Here is a 9,881-nt window from a genome sequence, read left to right on the forward strand (position 1 = left end):
CGGCCCCCATCGCCTCTCCCCCTCCACGTGGCCGGCCTCTCCGGGCCTTTTCTGGGCTCTCCCGCCGGCTCTTCGTCGGCTCTGCGCGCCTTGGCTCCGGGTTTGTCCCTCCGCCGCCTGAAGACCCGGCGGGGCGGCGGTGGCGGTGCCCGTCTGGGGCCGGGGATGGAGAGGGACTAGCCGGGCTTGGCCGGGGCTGGGGCGGCGCGGAGTGGGGTGGGGGGCTGGGTTCCCAGCCGTGGGGCCCTGGTCAAGCCCCTCCTCAGCGAGCAGGAGATAGGATTAGAGGCTGGATACTTTTTGCAAGTTGTGTACTTATTTTTGTAGGGCTCTTTGATGCCCACGGTGCAAAATACGCAGTACCCAGGACGGACACACAGCCCGAGTCACCTCTTGCCCCCCCCATCAAGGCCCCACCAAGGTTCCTAGTTTCTCTACTCTCCCCCAACCCTTCCCCGCTCACACAAGCACATGCTCTTCAAGGCGGGGCTGTGTCCAGGTCTCGGGTGCTCAGCACAGGGTTCAGCACGATTCCTGTCCCAGGTCACAGAGGCTCTGCGGGTGTGAGCGGTGTGCAAGTGCACACCCCTACCCAGGGCTGGCTGAGGGGCTCCTCGGGGGGCCCAACCAGGGACTATGTGAACGGCGACAAGTGTGGACAAGTGGCTGTGGGATGATGGATAAGATGGCAGAGGGATGGATGGATGGATGGATGGATGGATGGGCTGGTGGACAGACAGACAGACAGCCGCTGCTGAGAGGTGACTACCTGGCTAGGCAGGACTGTCTGGGAAGTGATGGATGGGGCTGGGCCCATGGGGGAAGGAAGGAAGGAAGGATGGATAGATGGACAGACTGACAGATGAGGGAGACAGATGAGGGGGTGGAGGAAGGCTGGGGGAGGGGGGCGGTGAGTGATGAGAGACCCTGCTGAGTGAGGGGACAGGGTCTTGCTGGGAAGGTTGTGGCAGAGATGATGTATGGGACTGGGTGAGGATGGATTGCTTACTGCTGGGCTGGCTGCAGACAGCAGGACAGACAGATGGACCCATGGATGGGTGGGGGGGTAGATGGGAGAGGAGTCAGCAAGGAGTGACCAGGGCCCCACTGAGACTGGTTGATGGAGACGGATAGACAGATGGAGAGGGAGGAGGGGCAGGGGTGAGGTGGGCTAGGAGCTTCTGTCTGTCTTACAGTGCCTACAGACACCTGTGTGCCTGGACAGGGGTGTGCGTGTGTGCGTGTGTGTGTGCACAGATATGTGTGCCGCTGGGGCTGTGACTGGGTTCACAGCACTTCCTAATATGTGTGTAGACTCATGAGGGCACAGGCCTGATGCTGGGCAAGGGAATAAGGGTCTGGAGGGTGTGGGGTCCCTCCCTTTCCCTTAAGGGGCCTGATGGGGTCCTGAGAAGTTTACCCAGAGAGCATGGTCAGAAGGGGACCTGGGGCAGGGCTCCCAGGGAATGGGGCCTTGTGTGTTCACCTGTGCCTTCAGGAAGGGGAACGGGCTGGGGTCAGACTTGGAGGGTCTCAGGCCCAGCAGAACGGCCGCCCTGCCTTTCCTCCCTTCCTCATCAGAGCCTCCACCCCCAGCAGCCAAACCATTGGGATGCAGGAAGCAGGCTGGCACCTGGCAGGTGCTGTGTCAGCCCAGCCCCCAACTATGGTGTCAGTGATAAAAATAATCGCAGCTGATGTTTATGGGGGACTTGCCATGTGCAGGCATTGTGCCAAGAGTTTTTCACACTTTCATGGCTCCCCCCCAACAAGGTGCAATAGTATTATAATATTTTTATCCCCACTTGACCAAGGAGAAAACAGAATCTCTTCATCCAGGGCTAACTGTAAGTGGTGCCTGTGGGAAGGCTGAAGTGTGCCCTCGGCCCCTCACCACCCGTGGCACAGGGGACCCTAGCTGTCGGGCGGGACCATCACAGCTCACAACAGGGAGGGGACCAGGGTGGAAAGAAGACAAAAAGTCATCTCCAAAACTCAGCTTAGCTGAGTAGCTCTGGGACCATTGAGCCCATGGACTTGGATTCAGATCCTGACATTGCACTTATTGTGTGGCTTTGGGCAGGTCACTGTACCGGCTAAGCCTCAGTTTCCTTATCTGTGAAATGGGAGATGTGCTGCTCATGGGCTGCCGTGAGGATGAAATAAGATAACGCAGGAAAAGCACTTGGCAGGTCAGAGCACCCCAGTGCCACAGGGGGGTGGGGCGGGAACCCTGGAACTCAGGGAAGATCCCTCACTTTCCGCAGCAGCAGGAATCCCCCCAAGAATCCCATCAGCCCTTGACTCCCTAATTCGTCCTGGGCCTCTGGGTGTGGCTGAGCACTGTGCTTGGGCCATCCTTTCATCTCTCTAAGAGGAAGACCCCCGCCCCCCACCAGCCTGTGTAACAGTTGGGAAAAGAGAGAAGGAACTAGCCCAGATCACACTGAATGAGTTCTCTTAACAGTGCAGCGGGAAGTGTGAAAATTAATAAAAGGGGACCCCATCTAAAATGGAGTTGGGAGGGGGCGCCTGGGTGGCTCAGTCATTAAGCGGCTGCCTTTGGCTCAGGTCATGATCCCAGGGTCCTGGGATCCAGCTCCGCATCCTGCATTGGGCTCCCTGCTCAGCCAGAAGCCTGGTTCTCCCTCTCCTACTCCCCCTGCTTGTTGTGTTCCCACTCTTGCCAAGTCTCTCTCTGTCAAATAAATAAATAAAATCCTAAAAAAAAAAAGTCTCCAACTCTTAATTTTGGCTCGGGGCCTGGTTGCAGGTTCATGAGATCAGCCCCCACTCTGGGCATGCAGCTTAGGATTCTTTCCCTCTGCCCTTCCCCCGCTAAACTTGATTGATTGATTGATTGATTGATTGATTAAAATAGAGTTGGGAGGCCCAAAGGGGGAGACCTCCTGCACTACCACTCTGCCACCTGTCAGTCCCAGACACAGACAGAAAGAGATGCGCCTTGCTGGTAGTCCTTTAACACTCCAGTCGGAAGGAACATTTCCTTCCCTGATCAGCAGCAACTTGGCCAATGAGAAACCTTCACCACCTGAACTCTCCAGGGGACTTTTGTTCAGAACAACCCCTACAACTTCCTCTTTTTTCTCCACAAAGTAACATTCCTCTCCTTTGCTTGTTGGACTCTCCTATGGGTTGCTTTTTCTAAATTGTAATTCTTTGCTATTCTTGAATAAACCCATTTTAAGGGTAAAGTAACTGGCTAGTTTTTTTTGTTTGTTTGATGTTCAACAAGTGCCTATTCATTTAACAAAGCCCAATGCCATGAACAAAAAGGGCAGCGCCAGCCCTCCTGGTGCTTATGTGCTAATGGGGCAGAGGGAGAAGCAGGCTTCCCACTCCATCCCAGGACCCTGGGATCATGACCTGAGCTGAAGGCAGATGCTTAACTAATTGAGCCACCTAGGCAGCGCCCCCCTTTTAAAAAAAGACTTCATTTTTTTGACACACAGAGAGGGGGGAGATCAGACGATTAACAATACTATGTAGAGTGTGGGGCTGGTGGTAAGCGCCATGGAGAAAAACACAGCAAGGAAGGGAGATAGGGGAGTCCCGTGTAGGGTAGCCCGCTGCCCTTTTATATAGGATGGTCAGGTAAAGTACCACAGTGAGCTAGATAACTGCCCGCAGGGACCTGAAGGAGATGAGGAAGGAAGTGTGGGAGGGAGTGATCCTGGCAGAGGGAAGGTAAGTGCAAAGGCCCTGAGGCAGGGCTACCAATTTGTCTTTGAAATTCTCAATCCAAAGGTTAATGAGGTACCTTCCAGGCCAGGCCCCGCCTCCAGTAAGGTCTTTCCCCTCTATGGGCCTTAATTTTGTAAAATACAGAGGTGGGGGTTTATCTCCTGAGGTTCCCTTCCGCAGGATGTGCTGTGACTAGTTTTCCATGCATGGTCAAGGGGGTCTGTGGGTATGTCTGTAGGGGCTGGGAGAGCAAGGACTTCGAAGATCCTTCTGCCCTTAGGGATCTTGATCTTGAGCAAGTGACTCAGACCTTCCTGAACTTCAAACTTCTCATCTGTGAAGTGGGAATGGAGTCCCCACTTCTCCAAGTGCTTGTGTGTTTGGGATGAGGTTTTGCAGAGCTCTTAGTCAGGGTCTGGTTCATCACTGGTACTCGACGAGTGGGCACTGCTTTTCCTCTGGTGCTTAAGACACCTGGTTAAAGACTGGCCTTCAGAGAAGGGGGAAAGGCTGGTGGCCCAGGATGGCCAGGGAACTCTTCCCGGAGTGGAAGGTCTAAGCTCAGTTTGGAAGGAGAGGAGGAGGATGTGGCCAGAGTAGGAAGGGAAGGCCCAGATAAATGAGGGTTGACAACCGGGAGCCAGAGTGGGGAGGAAGGGGGCCCCCAGCGACACTGGCGCCGGAGCCCCCAGCGGCAGCGGGCCCAGGCTGAGGCCCCGCCCCGCCCCCGAGACTCCGCCCCGCATCCAGGCCCCAGGGCAGGATTTGCTGGGAACCCACTTCAAAGGGTCCCAGGAAGCTTGAGCAAGCCCCAGAGGAAGCGGCACAGCCTCTATCTAACCCAGCTCTGGGATTGGGGGAAGCCCCGCAATTATGGGGGGGGGCTTCCTCCCACGCTGTCCGCCTCCACTCCAAATGCGGAGCACACATTTTAGTACCCCCTCCCCCAATCTCAAACCGTTCCATCGGGGGAGGGGAGCTCAGCGAAACTTCTGCTCAGGCACGTTCACCCGGAAAACCTCACCTGAGTCCAACTGCGGCTGCAATTGAGGCATGTGTTATTTGGGGAAAAAAAAAAAAAGATTCCGGGTGCTCGCATGTGTGTGCAGCCCGCAAGCATTTACTGAGCGCCTACTGCATCCCGCGCTCCAGTCCCTCCCGGAGCTCCCTTCCTAAAGGGGAGGGCAGGAGGGAGTAGTTATAACCTGAGAGCTGAGGTTAGTTACAGGGTGAACCGATCTGGCCGGGGGTGGGTGGTAGTGGGGGGGTGGGGGGGGGGTGGGCAGCCCAGCCGCTCTTCAGCAGAGACTTCTGATGGGGAGTGTAACCAATGGCGGAGATTTAGTGCACACTCCCCGCGTGCCGGGCTCCGTGCCAAGAGCTCTCCTGATGTCTCTCATTTAATCCAGCAGCAGTGCTGGAGGGCCGAAACCATTATTATGGTGCCCATTTTGCAGATAAGGCAGCTGAGGTTGTAAGGCTCTGCCAAAGCCACAGCCAGTTAAGCAGCAGAATCCAGGTTCCTTGCTCACTGAGTCCTCCTCAGTGTGTGTACACTATGGAGCAGGTGCTCCCCTACACGTGGGGCACCCGTGTTGCTTCTCCTGGGCTCATCCGAGGTAAGTCTGAAAGAATGAGTGGGGGTGGCCGAGGTGGACGAAAACACGTGGTGTGTTTAGGAAAGAGCAGGGAGACTGGGGTGAGACATACTTAACTTCCTAGTTCTACCTCTGCCAAGGCCTTGCTGTAACTTTATTCATTTTTTAAAAAGATTTTATTTAGAAGACATCCAGATGGCCAACAGACACATGAAAAAGTGCTCCATATCACTCGGCATCAGGGAAATACAAATCAAAACCACAATGAGATATCATCTCACACCAGTCAGAATGGCTAAAATTAACAAGTCAGGAAATGACAGATGCTGGTGAGGATGCGGAGAAAGGGGAACCCTCCTACACTATTGATGGGAATGCAAGCTGGTGCAGCCACTCTGGAAAACAGCATGGAGGTTCCTCAAAATGTTGAAAATAGAACTACCCTATGACCCAATGACAACTGCACTACTGGGTATTTACCCTAAAGATACAAATGTAGTCATCGGAAGGATCACGTGCACCCGAATGTTTATAGCAGCAATGTCCACAATAGCCAAACTATGGAAAGAACCTAGATGTCCATCAACAGATGAATGGATCAAGAAGATGTGGTATATATACACAATGGAATACTATGCAGCCATCAAAAGAAATGAAATCTTGCCATTTGCAACGACGTGGAGGGAACTAGAGGGTATCATGCTTAGCGAAATAAGTCAATCAGAGAAAGACAACTATAATATGATCTCCCTGATATGAGGAAGTAGAGATGCAACGTGGGGGTTAAGGGGGTAGGAGAAGAATAAATGAAACAAGATGGGATTGGGAGGGAGACAAACCATAAGTGACTCTTAATCTCTCACAAAACAAACTGAGGGTTGCTTGGCGGAGGGGGGTGGGGTTATGGACATTGGGGAGGGTATGTGCTTTGGTGAGTGCTGTGAAGTGTGTAAACCTGGTGATTCACAGACCTGTACCCCTGGGGATTAAAATATATTATATGTTTATAAAAAATATTAAAAAAGAGATTTTATTTATTTGAGGGTGGGGGCAGAGGAAGAGGGGGAAGCAGGCTCCCTGGGAGCCAGATGAAGGACTTGATCCTGGGACTCTGGGATTAGGACCTAAGTCAGAGACAGATGCTTAACTGACTGAGCCACCCAGGCATCCCTAGCTGTAACTTCAGACAACTCTGTTCTCTCTGGGCCTCAATCTTCATCTTTAAAAATGGCTACAAATTAGCTTTTCCTTCCACAGCCGCTGGGAGGGTGAATGAGTTCTATGTGAAGGCGGCTTGGCCCATAGAAGGTCTTCAAGAGATGGAAATTGAAACAAATGGAGGGAACTGATTTAGAATGCCACCACTGGGGTGCCTGGCTGGCTCAGACTGTATAGCAGAAGATTCTAGATCTCAGGGTTGTGGGTTCGAGCCCCAAGTGGGGTGAAGAGTTTAGCTAAAAATAAAACTGTAAAAAAAAAAAAAAAGAATATCACCATGACATGTGAGCATCTACCGAGTGACTCCTGGGTGCAGGGCACTGTTCTAGCTGGTGCCTCACTCCCGGGAGCGAGGGGGGGAAGGGACGGGGTCTGTGGATTTCAGCTTCCAGAAGCAGGGGATGAGACAGGTACCCATGAGGGTGTGCGCTACAGATCATGGTTGCCTGGGCTGGAATGTCAGCTGTAACTTTTAGCTTTGCTCCTTTGCGAAATGGGGACTGTCACAGTGCCCACCTTGTGGGGCTATCATGAGAACTAAGGGGGTCCGTATAGGTCAAGTGCCTAGAGCCAACTGGGCAGGGCCTGGCATGTAAGTCCTTTATAAGTGTTGGATACAATGTTGTTGTTGTTGTTTTTTCCTCCTGCTGCTCTTGGCCAGAGGAAGGCACAGATGAAAATGGGGTGGGTGAAGCTATTGTTTCAGTGCTGATCTTGGTCATCTGCTTGTCCCCAGCAGGCTGGTGGGCTGGAGGTGGGGACAGTGGGCGAGGAGGCTGGTACAGCACACAGGAACACGCTCAACCTCACCCTGCCCGTACCCGAAGCCTCAGTGGCACTCAGGCCCCGCAGGCTTTTTGGGGCCTTTATGGGGTAATTCTATCTCCATTAGGGTTTTATTATGTCACAATAAATACCACTTTTCGGTGCCGCCGCTTCCTAAGACTCACCAAAGAACTTTCCTTGTCAGCATCCAGTCACCCTGAGCAGGAAGGACTCTGCTGGGTCGGGTTGGACGGGAAGGGTGTGTCACCAGGTGAGTGACTAAAGATGGAGGAGCTGTCCCTGCCCCCCACCTCCCACCAGTGCACACACCACCCCTTCCCACAGGCCTCCGCTCCCATGTCAAAGACGAGCGACATCTGTCTCTGGGCTCCGGGTCCCCAGCTAGGCACACACCTCTGAGCACATGGCGGGCAACAGCAGGGCCTGCCCGCACCCCTGCCACGTGGGGCCCACCTGATGAGGTTCCCAAGGGAAACCCACGCAACTACACCTCCCACGCAGAGGACCGACCAACACAGTGCACGGTGACTCTCAGGCAACACAGAGCTTACCAACCCCTTCCTGTGCTCTTGGAGCGTAATCCCCACGTGACACCCAACATACAGAGCCTGCATGGCAGGTCACACACATGTACGGGCAGGGTCCTACCTACGACATGTGAAATCTTCCATTCACCTTAGCCCGGAGTGTCCAGCACAACACGCAAAACACTCATCCACACAGTTACACACACTTACACACCATGCATGCGCCATGGGGGAAGCCTAGGGCCCATAAGCCCTGCCCAGCTCAGAGGCCGCTTCTTCCCCCTGAGTCGCTTGTGACTATAGTCACAGCCGGGGTTTAACCAGGACGTCCCACAGCCCTGGCCTGTGCGGTGGACATGCACGACCTTCCTCTGCCATCACTATAAACCTCTGAAGGAGGTTAATCCATCTTCCCGATGAGCAGACGGAGCCTCAGAGAGGGGACATGTCCAAAAACCCGTGGGCTGACTCTAGCCCTTGCCACGAGGGCACACTCACACACACACACACACACACACATCCTCTACACCCACATAGGCTTACACGCACGCTCACACACGTACAGCCACACACCTGCACACACGCACATACACTCACATGTGCGCAGGCATGCGCACACACACCCCGACATGCCCACATGCGCTCCCGCACACCAACACGCACGCTCATGGACACTTGCACGCTCACAGACTCTCAGAACACCAAGACTCTCCTATCATCTTGGTCAAAGGCTTTAATTACGCTACCCCAACACCTGTAATTAGCCCTCCTCCTTCTCCAGAGGAGGTGTCTGGACCCGCTTCCCAAGGGCAGGCGCCAAGGCCGAGAGAGGCCAAGATGTCCACAGCTGGCAGGGAGGACGCCGGGACTGGAGCAGCACAGCTGGGCCTTGGGCAAACGGATCCAGGGGAGTCGGGATAGCCCAGGATGGGGTCAAAGAGAAGGGAGGTGGACAGAGGGACCTGGAGCCTCTCAGGGAATCAGGCCTGCTACAGCTGCTCCTCCCGGACTGGCCAAATGGTGATTGGGCAATTGGCAGCCGTGGGTGGCCGGCAGGCGGGTGAGAGGACATTTCCCGTTTGTTTCACTAAGTCCAGCCGCTTCCGACTGCAGGGGAGATGAGCTCACGTCTGAGGAACCTTCGGGAAGAGGCCCCTTGAAGGGGCAGGTGGGAGGCAGGTGCCCTCCAAAATGTGGAGACAGACTGACTGATTCAGCCATGCCAGGGGTGGGGTGTGGGGTGCTCCAACAGCAGCCTCCTGCCTGCCTTTCCCGGGCATCGGGCAGCGATGGAAGCAGAGACTACCTAGATTCAAATCCTGGCTCTACTTCCTTTGAGCTGTGCAACCTTTGGGCATGTGTGTAAGGGCTTGGAGCCTCAGTGTCCTCTTCTGTAAAATGGGAATAATGACACCTGGTTCCCAGAGGAGAGTTACAGGAAATAATCCATGTCTGACTCATTCCTAGAGGTGGTTACATTTAGATGACGGTATTCATGTATTCATTTCTTTTTCTTTTTTAAAAAGATTTTATTTATTTATTTATTTGACAGAGAGGGAGTGAGAGAGGGAACACAAGCAGGGGGAGTGGGAGAGGGAGAAGCAGGCTTCCCACTGAGCGGGGAGCCTGATGCGGGGCTCTGGATCCCAGGACCCTGAGACCATGTCCTGAGTGGAAGGCAGATGCTTAACAACTGAGCCACCCAGGTGCCCCACATTACCATATTCTTAAAGGCTCCCAAGCCTTGATACTCTCCTCCACCTCCACAGGTCTGGGCGCCCTTCAGAGGTCCTAGAAGGAGGGGCATCCCAGTCTGTTTCACAGCTCCCCTTATAGGCCTGCTGCCAAGCAAGGATGCCCCCCACCCCATGTCAGCACAGGCCTGCAGGCCAACGTGGAGCCCCATCCCGAGGGCAAAGGGTGAGAGTGCAGATGGCTCAGGGTCAACCATCCCCACATCTGGGCCGAGGATCCTGGATCAGAGCTGAAACTTGGGAGGGCCTGGGTGGGGAGGGGGGCGCCAGGATGTCCAGAGGGCTCCAGGGTC

Source organism: Mustela erminea, chromosome 10, assembly GCF_009829155.1.
Source record: "Mustela erminea isolate mMusErm1 chromosome 10, mMusErm1.Pri, whole genome shotgun sequence".
NCBI lineage: Eukaryota > Metazoa > Chordata > Mammalia > Carnivora > Mustelidae > Mustela > Mustela erminea.